Source organism: Pseudophryne corroboree, chromosome 1 (genome assembly GCF_028390025.1).
Source record: "Pseudophryne corroboree isolate aPseCor3 chromosome 1, aPseCor3.hap2, whole genome shotgun sequence".
Lineage (NCBI taxonomy): Eukaryota > Metazoa > Chordata > Amphibia > Anura > Myobatrachidae > Pseudophryne > Pseudophryne corroboree.
Window position 1 is genome coordinate 675705041 of NC_086444.1, and position 23339 is coordinate 675728379.

Genomic DNA, 23339 nt, shown 5'->3' on the forward strand with positions numbered 1-23339 from the left:
GAACGGGCATGGCTACATCTGTATGGTTGAATCATTCTGCTGTGTGGTCAGAGTGGAACTGGGAATACGCAAGACTGAATTCTGCCAGGACACGTTAAATTTTATGACAAATGCAGAATAAACTGAATGTCTTGTGGATTAGTAATGAATGCTTCAGCTGCATTGGAGCCCTGTGAAAAGCTTTATAAAGGCTGACAAGTGTATATCTATGTATGATTTCTGGCAATACAAACACATCTACAATCTTCAAACACTTATTTCAAGTGACTGATTGTAATCAGGGTCTACAGGGCTGCAATCCCCTAGTAAAAATCCCACACCAGCAGTGAGCCCCTCATAAGTGCAGTGTCTTCTCACTGGAAGCGCAATCTGCTAACACTGGACATGCTGTCTGGATGGTCATCAGCAGATATGGGAATGGGAAGCAGCTCCCCTACCTTTCTGCCAGCTTAAACATGCTTTTAGTGGCTTTAGCCGAACTAGGGCCTAGAAGGGGGAGAAAGGAGAGGTTGTGCGCAAGTTTTGCAGTCAGCCTTGATGTGCTGCTAAGGGCTGCATCCTAAAGAGCAGAGGGTCATATGCATGCACAAGTTTTATTCTAACCCCCTCTACTTCACACAGTGCTGCTTATCCAGACTGTGGGCAGCGGTAGCCCCCTCAAGACAAGATGTAGGAGCTGCCACTGGTTATGTCCAATACTTACTCATCACATACCACCTCATTATGAAAACACAAACTCCTGATCATTAACCAATAACAATACAACCAAACCACAACCAAATATCTATAACATTATAGAAGAAGGAAAAAGGCATACAGGGATGCAAAGGGCACTTAAAGAGGAGAAAAGCAATCTGTAGAGGAGAAAAGTTAGCACATTCTTATGGTACATTCTTATAAGCCATCATCGGCTATACAATCGAAAAGTGCACCAGCCCTATGGCAAGAGCAGTTTCTTGGTCAGACCACGGCTTCTTATGCTTGTATGTCTGAGTGCAGACACTTACACTGGCACGTCAAACACACTCCCATAACATGCCCACTGAATGGCCCATATTTGCCTGCACTACTAGCCACCTCCCATCACTTTTCCACCACCTTTGTGATACCACCTGAATCAATCGCAACAGCGCCTATGTAATGCACGCACCTTAGGGGGTTTTACAACTTTTTCGCAATTGTGCAGTTGCAAATAATCGCACTACTATGTGGTCATCAGCATTGCGTGTGAATCAGGATCAGGCCCAATGTGCACTGCTATGCCAAATGAGGAAACGCTAGTTCACTGCACAGCAGATAATAGTCCTTTTATTGAAATCAATGGACACTAGACATAGTAGGATTTTAATTACCTACCGGTAAGTCCTTTTCACGTAGTCCGTAGAGGATACTGGGGTCCATTTAGTACCATGGGATATAGACGGGTGCACTAGGAGCCATGGTCACTTTAAGAATTTGATAGTGTGGGCTGGCTCCTCCCTCTATGCCCCTCCTACCAGACTCAGTCTAAGAAACTGTGCCCGAGGAGACGGACATACTTTGAGAGACGGATAGATAAGGATAGTGGTGAGATTCCAAACCAGCACACACAAACAAGAGGAAAGCCAAGCTAACCAAACTTGAAACAGGAACAGCAACAGCTGAACCAAACCACAATACTTAACCAAGTAACAGTGCAGGAAGAACGAAGCACCGGGCGGGCGCCCAGTATCCTCTACGGACTACGAGAAAAGGATTTACCGGTAGGTAATTAAAATCCTATTTCCTCTTACATCCTAGAGGATACTGGGGCCCATTTAGTACCATGGGGTATAGATGGGCCCACTAGGAGCCATGGGCACTTTAAGAATTTGATAGTGTGGGCTGGCTAGTTCTTCTATGCCTCTCCTAAAAGACTCCGTTTAGAAATGTGCCTGGAGGAGCCGGTCACGCTTAGGGAAGCTCCTGAAGCGTTTTCTGCATTTATTTTATATGTTTGTTATTTCCAGACAGGGCTGGTTGGCACCAGGCTGACTTCTTCGTGGGACTTGGGGGGCTGGGGGGAGGGAAAAACGGCCCAACCTCTTGAAGGGTTAATGGTCTCGTTCCCCGCTGACAGGACACTGGGGTCCTGAGGGAACTATTCGCAAGACCCACCACGGCGAGCGTACATTCCTGCAGCATGCCGCCACCCCTAACAGAGCCAGAAGAGTGGTGAGTACTAAGCCGGCGTCCCGGTTAGCGAGGCGTCGGCCATTATGGCAGCACGAGGGTACGGAGACGCACAGCTTCTAACCAGGGCGGAATGAGTCTCCAGACACAGTACACAACTGCGTCTCAGTACACTGTACACAGGACCCATACTGGCAAAATCAGCCTTAAAACGTTTTTCTCTCCATTTTAAGCACCAGCTTACCTCAGCCTGTATAAAAAAGCGGGAAAACCGTTGCCATTGAAGGGGCGGGCCTTCACTATGAGCGGATCCAGCAGCTCAGCAGCGCCATTTTCCCTCTGCAGTGGACACAGACACTGACTGACAGGGACGCGCAGCTCCTCCGGAGTGAATTCAAATTGCCTCAGCGGTACCAGGGGGTCATAGCGGGGAAGCGATTATTAGTGTACCGAGTCCCCTATCAGGGCACTTAGACTGATTAGGGTGGGATTGTACAGATTTTGGAACTGGCAAACCTGCCGTGGAATAAGCATGCTGGATAGTAAGCCTGATACAGCTTGCAATGGACTGCTTTGAAGCAGGACACCCAATTTTATTGAGATCACAGAGAACAAACAGCGAATTTGATTTTCTGTGTCGAGCTGTTCGCTTTACATACACCTTCAAAGCCCTCACAACATCCAAAGACTTTAAAGTAGCAGAGGAGTCGTAACAACCGGAACCACAATAGGTTGGTTGATGTGAAACGCAGACACCACTTTAGGAAGAAATTGCTGACGAGTTCTGAGTTCAGCTCTGTCCTCATGGAAAATTAATTAGGGGCTTTTGTGAGACAAAGCCCCCACATTGAGATCCCAAAGGTGCCGTGTGATGGCACAAAGGGAGGTTGGATGTGCAGCACACCTTTCTAGAAAGTCTGGACCTCAGGGAGAGAAGCCAATTGTTTTTTAAAGAAAATGGACAAGGCCGAAATCTGGACTTTTATGGAGCCCACATCCAAACCTGCCTGCAGAAAAAGTAGGAAACGTCCCAGATGAAAATTCAACTGCAGAATAATTTCTGCTCTCACACCAAGAGACGTATTTCTTCCAAATACAATGGTAATGTTTAGACGTTACCCCCTTCCTGGATTGGATAATAGTCGGGATAACTTTGTTAGGGATCCCTCTTCTGGCTAGAATCAGCTGTTCAACTTCCATGCCGTCAAACGTAGCCGCGGTAAGTCCTGATAGACGAACGGGCCCTGTTGCAGAAGATCCTCGCAAAGAAGTAGAGGCCACGGATCTTCGAGGAGCATCTCCAGAAGGTCCGCGTACCAGGCCCTTCTTGGCCAGTCCGGAGCAATGAGTATTGCTTTAACCTTTTCCCTTTTTATTCTTTCTTTTTAGAATCCTTGGGATCAGAGGAAGTGGAGGAAACACATACACCGTCTGATAGACCCATGGAGTCGTCAGGGCGTCTACCACCACTGCCTGTGGGTCTCTCGACCTGGAACAATACCGTTTGAGCTTCTTGTTGAGATGAGAGGCCATCATGTCGATCTGTGGATATCCCCATCGACGTGTCAAGCACCTGAACACTTCCGGGTGAATGCTCCACTCCCCTAGGTGCAGGTCGTGTCTGCTGAGGAAGTCTGCTTCCCAGTTGTCTACTCCCAGAATGAAGACCGCTGAGAACTGCACAGCGTTTTTTTCTGCCCAGAGGAGAATTCTTTACACCTCTGACATTGCTGCTCTGCTTTTCATTCCGCCCTGTCTGTTTATGTACATCCCTGCCGTCACATAGTCCGACTGGACCTGAATGGCCCGATCTCGAAGAAGATATGAGACCTGCAGAAGGGCGTTGTATGTGGACCCGAGTTCCAGCATGTTGATTGGAAGGATGACTTCCTGACTTGACCATTTTCCTTGAAACTGCACCCCCTGGGTGACTGCTCCCCAGCCTCTGAGGCTTGCGTCTGTGGTTAAAAGAATCCAATTCTGAATTCTGAACCTCTGACCCTTGACGAGGTGAGAAGTCAGTAGCCACCACAGAAGGGAGATCCTGGCTTTTGGCGACAGACGGATCCTCTGGTGCATGTGAAGATGCGATCCGGACCATTTGTCCAACAGATTGAGCTGGAAGGGTCTTACGTGAAACCTTCCATATTGAAGCACCTCGTAAGAGGCCACCATTTTCCCCAGAAGGCGAATGCAAAGATGAACTGATACCCGGGTCGGCTTCAGGACATCCCGAACCATCGTCTGGATTACCAATGCCTTTTCCAACAGAAGGAACACTTTCTGTGACTCCGTGTCCACTATCATTCCCAGGTATGGGAGCTTCCGTGTTGGCTCTAGGTGAGATTTTGGAAGGTTCAGAATCCACCCGTAATCCTGGAGAAGTTTGGTTGAGAGACAAATGCTGTCCAGCAACCTGTACCTGGACGGTGCTTTTAGCAGGAGATCGTCCAGGTACAGAATTATGTTCACTCCCTGTTTGCAGAGTAGAAACATCATATCTGCCATCACTTTGGTGAACACCCTTGGTGCCATGGAGAGACCAAATGGCAGGGCCTGGAACTGGTAGTGACAGTCCTGCAGTGCAATATGTAGATAAGCCTGAAGAGGCGGCCAGATCGAAATGTGAAGGTACACATCCTTGATATCCAGAGACACTAGGAATTCCCCCTCCTCCAGACCTGAGATTAAAGCTCTCAGAGACTCCATCTTGAATTTGAACACTCGTAAGTACGGGTTTAACGACTTGAGGTTCAGAATCGGTCTTACCGAACCGTCCGGCTTCGGTACTACAAACAAGTTGGAATAGTACCCCTTGTTTTGCAGGTGAGGTGGAACTGGAACAAAGACTTGAGTCTGTACCAGTTTTTGGATGGCATGCTGTAAAAGTTATACTTGCCTCTTGTGAAACTGGTAAGCCTGATTTGAAGAGTCTGTGAGGTGGGAGCTCTTGGAACTCCAGTCTGTAGCCCTGGGAAATAAGCTCTAGGGGGGTAATTCCAAGTTGATCGCAGCAGGAATTTTTTTTAGCAGTTGGGCAAAACCATGTGCACTGCAGGGGAGGCGGTTATAACATTTGCAGAGAGAGTTAGATTTGGGTGGGTTATTTTGTTTCTGTGCAGGGTAAATACTGGCTGCTTTATTTTTACACTGCAGTTTAGATTGCAGATTGAACACACCCCACCCAAATCTAACTCTCGCTGCAAATGTTAAATCTGCCTCCCCTGCAGTGCACATGGTTTTGCCCAATTGCTAAAAAAAATTCTGCTGCGATCAACTCAGAATTAGGCCCAATGACCCAGGGATCCTGGCACGAACCTGACCAGAACTGACTGAAGAATTGTAGTCGGGCTCCCATCTGACAGCCTTCCAGCCATCGCGGTCCACCGTCATGCTGAAGGCTTTGAGGAAGCAGAGCCTGAGCTCTGTTCCTGAGACCCTGCAGTTGCTGGTTTGCGTGGTTTACCTCTTGCGCCGCTGGGGGACGCAGAAGCATCTCTGGATTTACCTTTAAACTTGGCCGTCCGAAAGGACTGTAACTTAGAAGCTGAATAAGCCTTCTTGGCTGGGGGAGCTGCAGAAGGAAGATATACGTAGACTTACCCGCAGTAGCTGTGGAGATCCATTGGTCTAGTTCATCTCCAAACAAGTCCTCTCCTGTGAATGGTAGGCCTTCCATGCCATTCCTGGAGTCCATGTCAGCAGTCCACTGGCGTAGTCACAAGGCCCTGCGTGCTGACACTGCCATAGCGGTGGTGCGTGCATTAAGCAAGCCTCTCTCTTTTATGGCTTCCGCCATAAAGTTCGCAGAGTCCTGTATATGCTGCAGGAGTAAAACAACATCCCCCCTAGACAAGGAATCTATCCTCTCAATTAGGTTACCCGACCATTTAGCAATGGCTTTTGTCATCCACGCACATGGAATAGCAGGTCTTTTGGCCACCCCAGCAGCTGTGTACAAGGATTTGAGTGTAATCTCAATTTTACGATCAGCCGTATATTTTAGGGAGGCTGCACCAGGAACAGGCAATACAATTTTTCGTGACAGCCTAGAGACTGGTGCGACCACTATTAGTGGATTTTTCCATTTTTTCCTATCCTCCAGAGGAAAAGGAAAAGATGAGAGCATCCTTTTAGGGATTTGAAATTTCTAATCAGGATTAACCCATGGTTCTTCAAACAGGGTATTCAATTGCTTTGACACAGAAAAATTGACTGAGGATTTCTTTTTACATTAAAATAATATTCCTCACACTCCTCTGACACATTATCAGGAATATGCAGAACATATCTGATAGCTTCTATAAGAGCCTCTATTCCCTGTGACAGACCCGCACCCCCCCCCCCCCTTCCAAAGCCACCTAACCCTCCTCCATGTCTGACCTGTCAGCGTCAGAGTCAAACTGCAGGATATGGGCCAGAGATAGTTTTTGCAGACAAATGGGAGGGGATTGAGACGCTGGTTTGGGGACTGAGTCTCTGCTCACAAACTCATCCACAGTCTGTCTTAAGTATTTCGTCTCTTTCTCACTGCGGGACAATTTCGTGGAAATATTGGAGATCATGCCTTTAAAGGGAATTAACCCACTCCAGTTCAGCCCTGCTATTCTGGGAAGGTGCACTGCCCTGAGTTCCCAGTAGTGAGACCCTGGTGTAGAGGAACACTCCGCTGTACAAGAAACACACACTTTGCCTGACAAAATGTAAATGTGACAGCACACACACACACACACACACACACAGGAAAAGGTTAAGCACAATTAACCCACAAAAAGCCCTTCAGGGAGACACAGATGTTTGGAGCCAGCCCCCACAGCGACCTTATCGCTAATGCAAAGCTTAGTCGGGTCACAGACTAAGTACCCTGATAGGGGACTCAGTACACTATTAATCGCTCCCCCCCGCTATGACCCCCTGGTAATGCTGAGGCAATCTGAATACACTCCGGAGAAGCTGCGCGTCCCTGTCAGTCAGCGTCTGTGTCCACTGCAGAGGGAAAATGGCGCTGCTGGATCCGCTCATAGTAAAGGCCCCGCCCCTTCAATTGGCACGCGGTCTTCCCGCTTTTTTATACAACACAACACAGGACAGAAAAAGATTGTCTCTTTGTTGGCGCACTCAAGGAAGAGGAAATGAATTTATTTACATATATTATGAATAACAAGTTTCATTAAAAGATAACTTTTATTAATATCATTTTAAAATGTTGCAATTGAGAAACATAAATGTGAAAAAATATGTGCAAAATTATGTGAGTTCAGTGAATTAATTCACAAATTTGAAAAGAAAGAAAAAAAATTTTCATAAATAAAAACTGTTACACAATGCCTAATTCTTTTGTTCAGTTAATTGAATATTAATTTATGAATCGTGAAAAATACATGGTAACTGTATATGGATTATTTCTTCTTGTGTATCCTTTCAGTGGGTAATTGAAGATGTAAATATTTAATTATATGTAATTATCATAATTCCGTCACATCTAGATTCCCCATTAATTTCATATGGTTTATTATACCAAAAATGTAATCCACTAATTATACAGATTAGGTATTCACCCTCACTAAATGTGGTGGATAACCGAGTCACAGTACAATATTTGAGGAATGGGGTCTAGATGTAGAAACCCCAGTTATATCCCTATATACAGTAATTTCTGCCTCACGTATGGATGAAGGAGAATTCGAGTCATAGGTAATGGACCTATCTTATCCAATGTTGTGTGCACTTCGAGTTTATTGGAGAGCATTCATATCTCTACCAATAAATTAATACAATCCTAGACAACAGTTCATAATACGGGCTCTATGCCTAACAATACACAGCATCTATGTCTGGAATTTATTCATTAAACACTGGGTATGTATTCAGACTGTGGCCTCTATAATTAACGGTGTTGCCAGATCGAGACCTAGTAACTGGAGCTGCAATGGATATAGGGCTTTCACAAAGATCCCATTTAGATTATATCAAGGGAACATCCTGTATAATTATTACTTCCCATAATAGGCATATTACAACTTGCCAGCCAGTTCATATAATATTACTGCTGGTCTATGCGTACCTATTATGCGGGAGTCAATATGTCCCATGCCATGTGTCTATTAATGAATAGTCCCAATGTTTATACCACTTGGAGCCATATCCCACTATTGTTAGTGGATAGGGGCTGTGAGGGAGGACTTAATACCTGTCACGGAGATCACGGATTATAGCGGAGTGATCAGCTGTGCAAGGTGTTTTAACCTGCACTAGCAAAAATGGATAACATGAATCCTAAATTGCATTCAAATGAGGTTGATTCATGCCTCACATATATATTCTGCTCTATAAATTCCTAATAATCAGTTAGTGTCTAATCCGTTCTAATCTCTGAAGATATTACTGAGATGGGTTTAATTGCCGTTTGTTGGTAATCAGTTAATCCCCGTGTCAGGCACTCAATGCTCTCTAAGTTCTATGGCTCTAGCTGCACTATTCTGTCTATTACATGATCCCTACTTAACATTGCCTTAAGTTCTATGACTTTGGCTGCACTGATTGGTCCATTGCATAGTCCCTACTTAACATTGCCTACATGGTATGGCTAACTTTTTCATTCTCCTATCTCCACTATTCGGTACATTAATTAGAGCATATTCTCAATTGTGAACAGTAAGAGCGGGCTTGTCAGCTACGCTCTGAAACGCCGACGTGCACGTTTCGCAATTGCTTTAACAAGGCCTTGTTAAAGCAATTGCGAAACGTGCACGTCGGCGTTTCAGAGCGTAGCTGACAAGCCCGCTCTTACTGTTCACAATTGAGAATATGCTCTAATTAATGTACCGAATAGTGGAGATAGGAGAATGAAAAAGTTAGCCATACCATGTAGGCAATGTTAAGTAGGGACTATGCAATGGACCAATCAGTGCAGCCAAAGTCATAGAACTTAAGGCAATGTTAAGTAGGGATCATGTAATAGACAGAATAGTGCAGCTAGAGCCATAGAACTTAGAGAGCATTGAGTGCCTGACACGGGGATTAACTGATTACCAACAAACGGCAATTAAACCCATCTCAGTAATATCTTCAGAGATTAGAACGGATTAGACACTAACTGATTATTAGGAATTTATAGAGCAGAATATATATGTGAGGCATGAATCAACCTCATTTGAATGCAATTTAGGATTCATGTTATCCATTTTTGCTAGTGCAGGTTAAAACACCTTGCACAGCTGATCACTCCGCTATAATCCGTGATCTCCGTGACAGGTATTAAGTCCTCCCTCACAGCCCCTATCCACTAACAATAGTGGGATATGGCTCCAAGTGGTATAAACATTGGGACTATTCATTAATAGACACATGGCATGGGACATATTGACTCCCGCATAATAGGTACGCATAGACCAGCAGTAATATTATATGAATTGGCTGGCAAGTTGTAATATGCCTATTATGGGAAGTAATAATTATACAGGATGTTCCCTTGATATAATCTAAATGGGATCTTTGTGAAAGCCCTATATCCATTGCAGCTCCAGTTACTAGGTCTCGATCTGGCAACACCGTTAATTATAGAGGCCACAGTCTGAATACATACCCAGTGTTTAATGAATAAATTCCAGACATAGATGCTGTGTATTGTTAGGCATAGAGCCCGTATTATGAACTGTTGTCTAGGATTGTATTAATTTATTGGTAGAGATATGAATGCTCTCCAATAAACTCGAAGTGCACACAACATTGGATAAGATAGGTCCATTACCTATGACTCGAATTCTCCTTCATCCATACGTGAGGCAGAAATTACTGTATATAGGGATATAACTGGGGTTTCTACATCTAGACCCCATTCCTCAAATATTGTACTGTGACTCAGTTATCCACCACATTTAGTGAGGGTGAATACCTAATCTGTATAATTAGTGGATTACATTTTTGGTATAATAAACCATATGAAATTAATGGGGAATCTAGATGTGACGGAATTATGATAATTACATATAATTAAATATTTACATCTTCAATTACCCACTGAAAGGATACACAAGAAGAAATAATCCATATACAGTTACCATGTATTTTTCACGATTCATAAATTAATATTCAATTAACTGAACAAAAGAATTAGGCATTGTGTAACAGTTTTTATTTATGAAATTTTTTTTTCTTTCTTTTCAAATTTGTGAATTAATTCACTGAACTCACATAATTTTGCACATATTTTTTCACATTTATGTTTCTCAATTGCAACATTTTAAAATGATATTAATAAAAGTTATCTTTTAATGAAACTTGTTATTCATAATATATGTAAATAAATTCATTTCCTCTTCCTTGAGTGCGCCAACAAAGAGACAATCTTTTTCTGTCCTGTGTTGTTCTGTAACTTATTGTCTATGGCAGCACCCCCTATGATGAATGGTGATATATTTTTCCTACAATCATAAAATTAGGGGAAACTTTCATTATAAATATGCCAAAATTATCCTAGTGCAGAGGACATCCCCGCCCCCCATTCCCCGTGTATATAACGCTTTTTTATACAGGCTGATGTAATCTGGTGCTTAAAATGGAGAGAAAAATGTTTTAAGGCTGATTTTGTCAGTATGGGTCCTGTGTACAGTGTACTGAGACACAGTTGTGTACTGTGTCTGGAGACGCATTCCGCCCTGGTTAGAAGCCGTGCGTCTCCGTACCCTTGTGCTGCCATAATGGCTGGCGCCCCACTAACCGGGACGCCGGCTTAGTACTCACCACTCTTCTGGCTCTGTTAGGGGTGGCGGCATGCTGCAGGAATGTACGCTCGCCGTGGTGGGGCTTGCGAATAGTTCCCTGAGGAGCTCAGTGTCCTGTCAGCGGGGAACGGGACCATTAACCCTTCAAGAGGTTCAAGCTCCCAAACCGGGTGGGAGAGTGCTGAGGTTCCTGCAGAACTGATTGACCAAACTGAAGGTCCTCAGAGGCCAAAGTATCGAACTTGTAGAACTTAGCAAACGTGTTTGAACCTGACGAAGAAGCTGCTCGGCAGAGCTGTAAAGCTGAGACACCCCGGGCAGCAGACCATGAAGAACCCACTGATCTAGTAGAGTGGGCCTGTACAGATTTTGGACACGGCAAACCTGCCGTGGAATAAGCATGCTGGATAGTAAGCCTGATCCAGCGTACAATTGTCTGCTTTGAAGCAGGACACCCAATTTTATTGGGATCAGAGAGAACAAACAGCGATTCAGATTTTCTGTGACAAGCTGTCCGCTTCACATAGATCTTCAAAGCCCTCACGACATCCAAGGACTTTAAGTAGCAGAGGTATTGGTAACCACCGGAACCACAATAGGTTGGTTGATATGAAACGCAGGCACCACCTTTGGAAGAAATTGCTGATGAGTTCTGAGTTCAGCCCTATCTTCATGAAAATTCAAATAGGGGCTTTTGTGAGACAACGCCCCCAGCTCCGACACACGCCTCACAGAAGCCAAGGCCAACAGCGTGACGGCCTTCCACGTAAGAAACTAGACGTCAACGTCCAGTAAAAGGCTCAAACCATTCCGATTGCAGGAACTGCAACACCTCCTACGGCACCTTGAGATCCCAAGGTGCCATAGGAGGCACAAAGGGCGATTGGATGTGCAGAACTCCCTTCAAAAATGACTGAACCTCAGGGAGAAAAGCAAACTGTTTCTGGAAGAAAATGGATAAGACCGAAATCTGGAATTTATGGAGCCCAAACGTAGGCCCACATCCACACCTGACTGCAGAAAAAGGAGAAAACGTCCCAGTTGAAATTTCACCGCAGGAAATTTCCTGTACGCACACCAAGAAACATATTTTTTCCAAATACGGTAGTAATGTTTAGACGTTACCCCCTTTCTGGCTTGGATCAGGGTTGGAATAACCCTATCCGGGATCCCTTTCCTGGCTAGAATTTGAAGCTCAACCTCCATGTAGCCGTGGTAAGTCTTGATAGACGAACGGCCCCTGTTGTAGAAGGTCCTCGCGAAGAGGTAGATGCCACGGGTCCTCTAGGAGAATCTCCAGTAGATCCGCATACCAGGCCCTTCCTGGCCAGTCCGGAGCAATAAGAATTGCTTGAACCTTTTCCCTTTTTATTGTTTTGAGACTCCATGGGATCAATGGAGTGGTGGAAACACGTACACCATCTGGTAGACCCATGGAGTCACCAGAGTGTCCACCGCCACTGCTTGCGGGTCCCTCGACCTTGAACAATACTGCTTGAGCTTCTTGTTGAGACGAGAGGCCATCATGTCGATTTGTGGAATTCCCCACAGACGTGTCAAGCACCTGAACACCTCCGGGTGAAGGCCCCTCTCTCCTGGGTGGAGGTCGTGTCTGTTGAGGAAGTCTGCTTTCCAGTTGTCTACTCCCGGAATGAAGACCGCGGACAACGCCAAGCGTTTTTTGCTGCCCAGAGGAGAATCCTTGTTACCTGTGACATTGCTGCCCTTCTCTTTGTTCCGCCTTGTCGGTTTATGTACGTTACTGCCGTCACATTGTCAGACTAAAATTGAATGGCTTGATCTTGAAGAAGAGGCGATGCCTGTAGAAGGGCGTTGTATGTGGCCCTTAGTTCCAGAATGTTGATTGGAGGAAAGGCTTCCTGACTTGACCATTTTACTTGGAACTGTTCCCCCTGGATGACTGCTCCCCAACCTCCGAGGCTTGCATCTGTGGTTAGCAGAATCCAATTTTAAATCCCGAACCTTCTGCCCTCGGAGAGGTGAGAAGTCTGAAGCCACCACAGAAGAGAAATTCTGTCTTTTGGCGACAGATGGATCCTTTGGTGCATGTAAAGATGCGATCCGGACCTTTTGTCCAACAGATCCAGCTGGATGGGCCTTGCGTGAAAACTTCCATACTGCAGAGCCTCATAAACGGCTACCATCTTTCCCAGGAGGCGAATGCATAGATGCACCGATGTCTGGGTTTGTCTTAGAACATCCCGCACCATCGACTAGATCACCAATGCTTCTTCCAACGGAAGGAATACCTTCTGCACCTCCATATCCAATATCATCCCCAGGAACGGAAGCCTCCGTGTTGGTTCCAGATGAGATTTTGGTAGGTTCAAAATCCACCCGTGATCCTGGAGTAGTCGGGTTGATAGGGCAATGTTGACTAACAACCTCTCCCTGGATGACGCTTTTAGCAGATCATCCAGGTACGGTATTATGTCCACTCCCTGTTTGCGGAGGAGAAACATCATCTCTGCCATTTGCCTTGGTGAACAACCTCGGTGCCGTAGAGAGGCCAAATGGCAGGGCCTGGAACTGGTAATGACAGTCCTGTAATGCAAACCTTAGATAAGCCTGATGAGGTGGCCAAATCGGAATAAGAAGGTACGCATCCAGAGACACCAAGAATTCCCCATCCTCCAGACCTGAGATCACCGCTCTCAGAGACTCCATCTTGAACTTGAAAACACGTAAGTACAGGTTCAACGACTTGAGATTTAAAATGTGTCTTACCGAACCGTCCAGTTTCGGAACTACAACCAGGTTGGAATAATAACCCTGGTTTTGCAGCTGATGTGAACCTGAGTCATTACCAGTTTCTGAATTGCTTCCTGTAAAGTCATACTTGCTTCTTGAGAAGCTGGTAAGCCTGATTTATAGAATCTGTGAGGTGGGAGTTCCTGAAACTCCAGTCCGTAGCCCTGGGCTATAAGATCTTTGACCCAGGGATCCTGGCATGACGTTGCCCATATGTGACTGAAGAATCTCAAACGGGCTTCCACCTGCCTGTCTTCCAGACAGTGCAGTCCACCGTCATGCTGAAGGCTTAGAGGAAGCAGAACCGGGTTTCTGTTCCTGTGAACCTGCAGTTGCTGGTTTTCTAGGTTTACCTCTATTGCCTTTGAAGGCCGTAGAAGAACCCTTGGTTTTGTTTTTAAACTTCGCCGTCCGAAAGTACTGCAGAGTTGGAGCAGTGTAGGATTTTCTAGCCGGGAGAGCTGTGGAAGGAAGGTATGTAGACTTCATCTCCAAAAAGGGATCACCTGTGAAAGGTAGGCTTTCCATGCCTTTTCCGGATTTCGCATCCGCAGTCCATTGCGTAGCCACAAGCCCCTGCGTGCCGACACTGCCATGGCAGTGGTGCGAGCATTGAGTCAACCAATTTCCTTTATGGCCTCCACCATAAAGTTAGCAGAATCCTGTATAAACTGTAGGAGTAAAATTTTCTCCCCCCTGGATAAACAATCTAACCCATCAATTAGATTACCTGACCATTTAGCAATGGCCCTAGAGGTCCATGCACAAGTTATAGTGGGTCTCTGGGCCACCCCCGCAGCGGTGTACAGAGATTTGAGATCTTGCGGTCTGCAGCATCCTTCAAAGAAGCTGCCCCAGGAACAGGTAAAACTATCTTACGTGACAGCCTAGAAACCGATGCGTCAACTATCGGTGGGTTTTCCCATTTTTTCCTGTCATCCTGAAGAAACGGGAAAGATGTGAGTAACCGTTTTGGACCTAAAACTTCTCGTCAGGATTTACCCAAGTTGATTCAAGTAAGGAATTTAATTAATTAGATGCAGGAAAAATAGGATTTTAAATTACCTATCGGTAAATCCTTTTCTCATAGTCCGTAGAGGATGCTGGGTTATGGAAGGGTCCACTAGGAGCCATTGGCACTTTAAGCGTTAGAGGGAGGAGCCAGCCCACATACTCAATGCCCCTCCTACCAGACCCAGTCTAGAAACTGTGCCCGAGGAGACGGAAATCTTTGAGAGAAGGATTACACAGATAGTGGCTACATTCACACCAGCTCACACACAAGACAACCCAAGCTAACTAGCTTGAAACATCAGCAATGGTTGAACAGAATTACTTACCAAGTAACAAAAACAGTGCTTACCAAGAACTAAGCAGTACTGAACTAAATAACCACTACAGGATAACGAAGAGCTGGGCGGGCGCCCAGCATCCTCTACGGACTACGATAAAAGGATTTACCGGTAGGTAATTAAAATCCTATTTTCTCTTACGTCCTAGAGTATGCTGGGGTTCACATTAGTACCATGGGGATGTACCAAAGCTCCCAGAACGGGAGGGAGAGCGCGGAGGCTCCTGCAGAACCAACTGACCAAACTTTAGGTCCTCAGAGGCCAAAGTATCGAACTTGTAGAACTTTGTGACCGTGTTCAACCCTGACCAAATAGCTGCTCGGCAGAGTTGTAAGGCCGAGACACCCCGGGCAGCTGCCCAGGAAGGACCAACCTTACGAGTAGAGTGGGCCTTAACAGACGTAGGACACGGCAAGCCTGCCGTAGAATATGCATGCTGGATAGTGAGCCTGATCCAGCGAGAGATCGTCTGCTTAGAAGCAGGACACCCAATTTTCTTGAGATCATACAGGACAAACCGAGAGTCCAACTTTCTGTGACGAGCAGTCCTCCTCACATAGATCTGTAGTGACCTTACAACATCTAAGGACCTTGAGGAAATTGAGGAGTCCGTCACAACTGGCACCACAAAAGGCTGGTTGATATGAAATGCCGACACAACCTTCGGAATAAACTGCTGACGTGTCCGAAGCTCAACTCTATCCTTATGGAAGATCAAGCATGGGCTTTTACATGACAAAGCCCTCAACTCCGACACACGTCTAGCAGAAGCTAAGGCCAACAAAGTGACAGCCTTCCACGTGAGAAACTTGACCTCAACCTCCTGTAGGGGTTCAAACCAGTCCGACTGGAGGAACTGCAACACCACGTTAAGATCCCAGGGCGCCGTAGGCAGTACAAAAGGAGGTTGGATGTGCAGAACTCCCTTCAAAAAAATCTGAACCTCGGGGAGGGCAGCCAACTGTTTCTGGAAGAAAATGGAAAGGGGCAAAATTTGGACCTTTATGGATCCTAACTTCAGGCCCATATCCACACCTGCTTGCAGGAAGAGGAGAAAATGTCCCAGTTGAAACTCCACCGCCGGAAACTTCTTGGACTCACACTAAGATACATATTTTTTCCAAATACGATGGTAATGTTTTGACGTTACTCCTTTCCTAGCCTGTATCAGGGTAGGAATAACCTTGTTCGGAATGCCCTTCCAAGCTAGTATCTGGCACTCAACCTCCATGCCGTCAAATGTAGCCGCAGTACGTCTTGATAGGTGAACGGCCCCTGCTGCAGCAGGTTCTCCCGAAGAGGTAGAGGCCTCGGCTCTTCTAGCAGTAGATCCAGAAGATCCGCGTACCAAGCCCTTCTCGGCCAGTCCGGAGCGATGAGGAATGCTTGAACTCTTGTTCTCCTTACAAGTTTGAGAACTCTTGGAATAAGTGGGAGTTGAGGAAACACGTACACCGACTGGAACACCCACGGAGTCACTAGGGCATCCATCGCCACTGCTTGCGGGTCCCTCGACCTGGAACAATACCGCCGAAGCTTCTTGTTGAGACGAGAGGCCATCATGTCGATCTGGGGTACGCCCCAAAGATCTGTTACCTCTGGATGGAGATCGTGTCTGCTGAGGAAGTCCGCTTCCCAGTTGTCTACTCCTGGAATGAAGATTGCCGACAGCGCCAATGCATGTTTTCTGCCCAGAGGATGATCCTTGTCACCTCTGACATTGCAGCTCTGCTCTTCGTACCACCCTGTCGGTTTATGTAAGCCACTGTCATTACATTGTCCGACTGCACTTGAATGGCCAGATTTCTCAGAAGAAGGGCCGCTTGAAGAAGACCGTTGTAGACGGCTCTTAGTTCCAGAATGTTTATTGGCAGGCCGGCTTCCAGACTTGACCCCCTTCCTTGGAAGGTTTTCCCTTGAGTGACTGCGCCCCAGCACCGGAGACTTGCAGCCGTGGTTAGAAGGATCCAGTCCTGAATCCCGAACCTGCGGCCCTCCAGAAGGTGAGGTAATTGCAGCCACAAGAGGAGTGAAATCCTGGCCTTTGGCGACAGACGTATTCTCTGGTGCATGTGTAGATGGGATCCCGACCTCTTGTCCAGGAGATCCAGTTGGAAGGGCCAAGCATGAAACCACCCATACTGCAGAGCCTCGTAAGAGGCCACCATCTTTCCCAGAAGGCGAATGCACTGATGAACCGACACCCGGGTTGGCTTCAGGACATCCCAGACCATTGTTTGTATCACCAATGCTTTTTCCTCCAGAAGAAACACCCTCTGCACTTCCGTGTCGAGGATCATTCCCAGAAAGAACCTCCTCCTGGTTGGTTCCAAATGTGATTTTGGGATATTCAGGATCCAACCATGTACCCCGAGAAGCTGGGTCGTGAGACCTATTGACCGTAACAGCTTCTCCTTGGACAAACCCTTTATCAGCAGATCGTCCAGATGCGTAATTATGTTCACACCCTGCTTGCGGAGAACCATCATTACCGCCATCACCTTGGTGAATACCCTTGGTGCTGTGGAGAGGCTAAATGGTAGGGCCTGGAACTGAAAATGACAGTCCAACAGAGCAAATCGGAGATAAGCCTGATGCTGCAGCCAAATCGGAATGTGGAGGTACGTATACTTGATATCCAGGGATACCAGGAATTCCACCTTTTCCAGACTTGATATCACCGCCCTTAGAGACTCCATTTTGAACTTGAACTCCCTCAGAAAGGGGTTTAGTGATTTTAAGTTCAGAATGGGCCTGAGCGTATCATCCGGTTTCGGTACCACGAAAAGGTTCGAATAGTAACCCGTGTGTTGTATTTGAGGAGGGACTGGTACAATGACCTGTGCCTCAACCAACTTCTGGATGGCCCCTTGTAGGGTGGCCCTGTTTGCCGGCAAAGCTGGCAAGCCCGATGTGAAGAACCGATGAGGGAGATCTTGAAATTCCAGCCGGTACCCCTAGGACACAATATCTAGTACCCAGGGGTCCAGGCCGGACGACACCCAGACGTGACTGAAATGTCTAAGTCTCGGCCCTACCTCCAGGCTGCGCTGTCCACCGTCATACGGAGTACTATGGTGCACCTGAAGCAGGCTTCTGTTCCTGGGAACCCACCGCAGCAAGTTTCTTGGATTTTGGTCGGCCCCCTCTAAAGAAGGTGTTGGACGGTTTGGCCTTTCTTGGTTTAGAAACCATAGACTATATGGAAACGGGGCCTGGACTGCACACCCTAGCTTATTATAATGGGATGTGCTACCTTGCTGGGACTAAGTACTGTAATACTACAACATAGGAACAAAGGGGGCAGGGTGCACCATACACCATTAAAATTATAACCATAATATAATATTTGAGGTTCTTTGCATATATTGGCCAGTATATGAGCCTGCCCACCTGCTTAGAAACCATAGGACTGATATGCAGGTGAAGAAAAAGGTTTCTTCGTAGTAGGAGCTGCTGAGGGAAGAAAAGGGGACTTACCCGCTGTAGCCGTGGAGATCCACGCATCCAACGCTTCCCCAAAGAGGGCCTGGCCTGTGTAGGGTTAGGTCTCCACACCTCTCTTGGATTCCGCATCGGCAGACCACATTCCTCGACGAGCTGAGACGGACATGGAAGAAATTCCTGCAGCCATTGAACCCAGGTCTTTCATGGATTCCACCATAAAACCTACAGAATCCTGAATGTTACGGAGAAACAATTCAAGGTCACTCTTATCTAACGTATCCAAATCCTCAAGTAAAGTGCCTGACCACTTTACTATAGCTTTGGAAATCCATGCACAGGCAATAGTAGGCCATAGTACTGCCCCTGAAGCCGTGTATATGGATTTGAGCGTAGTATCAATTTTGCAATCAGCCGGCTTCTTCAAGTCGGTAGATCCTGGGACAGGTAAATCCACCTTTTTTGAGAGTCTGGATACAGACGCGTCCACTATGGGTGGGTTTTCCCATTTCTTTGTATCCTCCTCAGGGAAGGGGAAAAGCAACCAGAACCTTCCTAGGGATCTGGAATTTTTTCTCTGGATTTTCCCATGCTTTTTCAAAAATAGCATTTAATTCCTTGGACGCAGGGAAGGTTAGCGAGGCTTTCTTATTGTCAGTGAAGTAAGCCTCCTCAACCTGTTCAGGTGTTGTGTCAGTAATATTCAACACATCTCTAATAGCCTCTATCATCAACTGCACCCCCTTTGCAAGAGATGCGGCCCCCCTGAGTACGTCCTCATCACCGTCTGCCGTGTCAGAGTCGGTATCCGTGTCGTCTTGCATAATCTGGGCAAGAGAACGTTTGTAGGAATCTACAGAGGGGGGTCCTGAGGTAATAGAACCAGACCAAACTGCCATAGAATTCTGTAAAACCCGAGTTGCAGATGCATTCTGAGCAACCCTAGCAGAAACCATAGTTTTGATAGAGGATAACCACTCAGGCTCCCTTGCTGGTATCTGCGCTACAACAGTGCAATCCTGATTACATGGAATGACATCATCCTGAGAGGACATGTCCTCAGCTGCATATGACACAGAGTCCCTGGACACAGCTAACTGGAGACCCTCCACTCCACATACACAGGGTAGATTAGACACAGTTTCCCCCCTGAGAATGGCAAGAGAGACAGAGTTCAGAGCCTACCCACACACAGTGCTAATTATATATATATATATATATATATATATATATATATATATATATATATATAAGGATTTTAATACCTACCGGTAAATCCTTTTCTCTTAGTCCGTAGGGGATGCTGGGGACGCTTCAAGAACCATGGGGTATAGACTGGATCCGCAGGAGACATGGGTACTTTAAGACTTTAAAAGGGGTGTGAACTGGCTCCTACCTCTATGCCCCTCCTCCAGACTCCAGTTATAGGAACTGTGCCCAGGGAGACTGACATATCGAGGAAAAGGATTTATTTAATTTTAAACTAAAGGTGAGATACATACCAGCTCACGCCTCAAGCATGCCGTACAACATGGCATTCAACAACGCATGCAACGGCATGAATAATGTCAGCAACAGGCTGACTTAATGCAACACAACACAACACAACACATGTGTGTAACTATAACCAATAACTGCAGATACAGTACGCACTGGGACGGGCGCCCAGCATCCTCTACGGACTAAGAGAAAAGGATTTACCGGTAGGTATTAAAATCCTATTTTCTCATACGTCCTAGAGGATGCTGGGGACGCTTCAAGAATCATGGGGTTTATACCAAAGCTCTAGAACGGGCGGGAGAGTGCGGGTGACTCTGCAGCACCGATTGACCAAACAAGAGGTCCTCATCAGCCAGGGTATCAAACTTGTAAAACTTTGCAAGTGTTTGAACCCGACCAAGTAGCTGCTCGGCAAAACTGAAATGCCGAGACCCCTCGGGCAGCCGCCCAGGAAGCGCCCACCTTTCTGGTAGAATGGGCTTTCACCGATTTCAGTAACGGCAATCCAGCTGTAGAATGAGCCTGCTGAATCGCATCACAGATCCAGCGTGCAATAGTCTGCTTGGAAACAGGAGCCCCAATCTTGTTGGGAGCATACAGAACAAACAGAGCATCCGTTTTCCTAATCTGTGCCGTTCTGACGACATAAATTTTCAAAGCTCTGACCACAGAGAGACTTCGATTCCGCCAAGGCTTCAGTAGCCACTGGCACCACAATAGGTTGGTTCATGTGAAACGATGAAACCACTTTTGGCAGAAATTGTTGACGAGTTCTCAACTCCGCTTTATCTGCATGGAAGATTAAATAGGGGCTCTTGTGAGACAAAGCTGCTAATTCAGACACCCGCCTTGCGGATGCGAAAGCCAACAGCATGACCACCTTCCAAGTGAGGAATTTCAACTCAACTTTATGTAAAGGTTCAAACCAATGAGATTGCAGGAACTGCAACACCACATTAAGATCCCATGGTGCTACTGAGGGCACAAAGGGAGGCTGGATGTGCAGCATGCCTTTCACGAAAGTCTGAATTTCTGGAAGGGAGACCAATTCTTTTTGAAAGAAAATTGAGAAGGCCGAAATTTGTACTTTAATGGAGCCTAACTTTAGGCTCGCAGCCACACCTGCTTGTAGAAAATGGAGAAACCGCCCCAGCTGAAATTCCTCCATAGGAGCCTTCTTGGATTCACACCAAGACACATTTTCTCCAAATACGGAGGTAATGTTTCGCCGTTACTTCTTTTCTAGTCTGAAACAAAGTGGGAATGACTTCACTGAGAATACCCTTTCGGGATAGGATTTGGCGTTCAACTGCCATGCCGTCAAACGCAGCCGCGGTAAGTATTGATACACTCACGGCCCCTGCTGTAACAGGTCCTCTCGTAGAGGAAGAGGCCAGTGATCTCCTATGAGTAATTCCTGAAGATCCAGATACCAGGCCCTCCTTGGCCAGTCTGGAACAATGGGTATCGCATGAACCCTTGTTCTTCTTATGATCTTTATCACTTTTGGAATGAGTGGAAGTGGAGGGAACACATAGACCGACTGAAACACCCATGGTGTCACTAAGGCGTCCACTGCTATTGCTTGAGGGTCCCTCGACCTGGAACAATATCTCTGAAGTTTCTTGTTGAGGCGAGACACCATCATATCTATTTGAGGAGTTCCCCAACGACTTGTCACTTCTGCAAAGACCTCTTGATGAAGACCCCACTCTCCTGGATGGAGATCGTGTCTGCTGAGGAAGTCTGCTTCCCAGTTGTCCACGCCTGGAATGAAGACCGCTGACAGAGCGCTTACATGCCTTTCCGCCCAGCTGCAAACTTTTGTGGCTTCTGCCATTGCCGCTCTGCTCTTCGTTCCGCCCTGGCGGTTTATGTACGCCACTGCTGTTATGTTGTCCGACTGAATCAAGACGGGCAGACCACAAAGAAGATGTTCCGCTTGCAGAAGGCCGCTGTAGATGGCCCTTAATTCCAGAATGTTTATGTGCAGACAAGCTTCCTGGCTTGACCATTTTCCCTGGAAATTTTCCCCGTGTGACTGCTACCCAGCCTCGGAGACTTGCATCCGTGGTCACCAGGATCCAATCATGAATCCCGAACCTGCGACCCTGTAAGATATGAGAGCTGTGCAGCCACCACAGGAGGGAGATTCTGGTCCTTGAGGACAGGATTATTTTCCAGTGCATGTGCAGGTGCGACCCGGACCACTTGTCCAACAGGTCCCACTGAAACACCCTGGCATGGAATCTGCCAAACCGAATGGCCTCGTAGGCCGCCACCATCTTTCCCCAGCAACCGAGTGCATTGATGAATCGACACTCTTGCCGGGTTCAGAATCTGTTTGACCATGTTCTGAATTTCCAGAGTCTTTTCCACTGGAAGAAAGACTCTCTGTAAGTCTGTGTCCAGAAACATACCCAAGAATGACAGCCGTGTTGTCGGAACCAACTGTGATTTTGGCAAGTTTAGGAGCCAACCATGTTGTTGCAGAATTGTCAGGGAGAGCGTAATGTTCTGCAGTAATTGCTCCTTGGATCTCGCCTTTATCAGGAGATACGGAATAATCGTGACTCCCTGCTTGCACAGGAGAACCATAATTTCCGCCATTACTTTGGTGAAAATTCTCGGAGCCGTGGCCAGACCAAACGGCAACGTCTGAAATGGATAATGGCAATCCTGCACTGTAAACCTCAGATAAGCCTGATGTGGAGGATAAATGGGAACATGCAAGTAGGCATCCTTTATATCTACAGACACCATAAACTCTCCCTCCTCCAGACTGGAGATCACTGCCCGGAGAGATTCCATCTCGAATTTGAATTTCCTTAGGTAGAAATTGAGGGATTTGAGGTTCAGGATTGGTCTGAGCCGTCTGGCTCGAATAAAAAAGACTTCTCCTTGTTGCGACAGAGGAACCCTGACAATGACCTGATTTAGACACAATTTTTGTATTGCTTCGCATACTACCTCCCTGTCCTGAAGGGAAGCTGGTAAGGCCGATTTGAAAAATCGGCAAGGGGGAATGTCTTGAAACTCTAGTTGGTAACACTGGGACACTATTTCCAAAACCCATGGGTCTAGGGCCGAACAAGCCCAGAATTGACTGAAGAGTTTGAGACGTGCCCCCACCGGTGCTGACTCCCTCAGAGGAGCCCCAGCGTCATGCGGTGGATTTGGCAGCAGCCAGGAAGGACTTCTGCTCTTGGGAACTTGCCACAGCCGGTGACCTTTTTCCTTTTCTTCTTCCTCTAGAAGTAAGGAAGGACGTCCCTCTGCCTTTTTTGTATTTATTGGGACGAAAGGACTGCATCTGATAGTGGTGCGTTTTCTTCTGTTGTGCAGGAACATAAGGTAAAAATGACGACTTACCCGCGGTAGCTGTAGATACCAGGTC

At 46.6% G+C, this 23339-nt stretch overlaps 1 protein-coding gene across 2 annotated transcripts in view; it reads right to left on the reverse strand.

The window, feature by feature from the left end:
• Positions 1-23339, reverse strand: part of REX1BD (required for excision 1-B domain containing) — a 157928-nt gene that overhangs the window by 10617 nt on the left and 123972 nt on the right. The window lies entirely within an intron of this gene.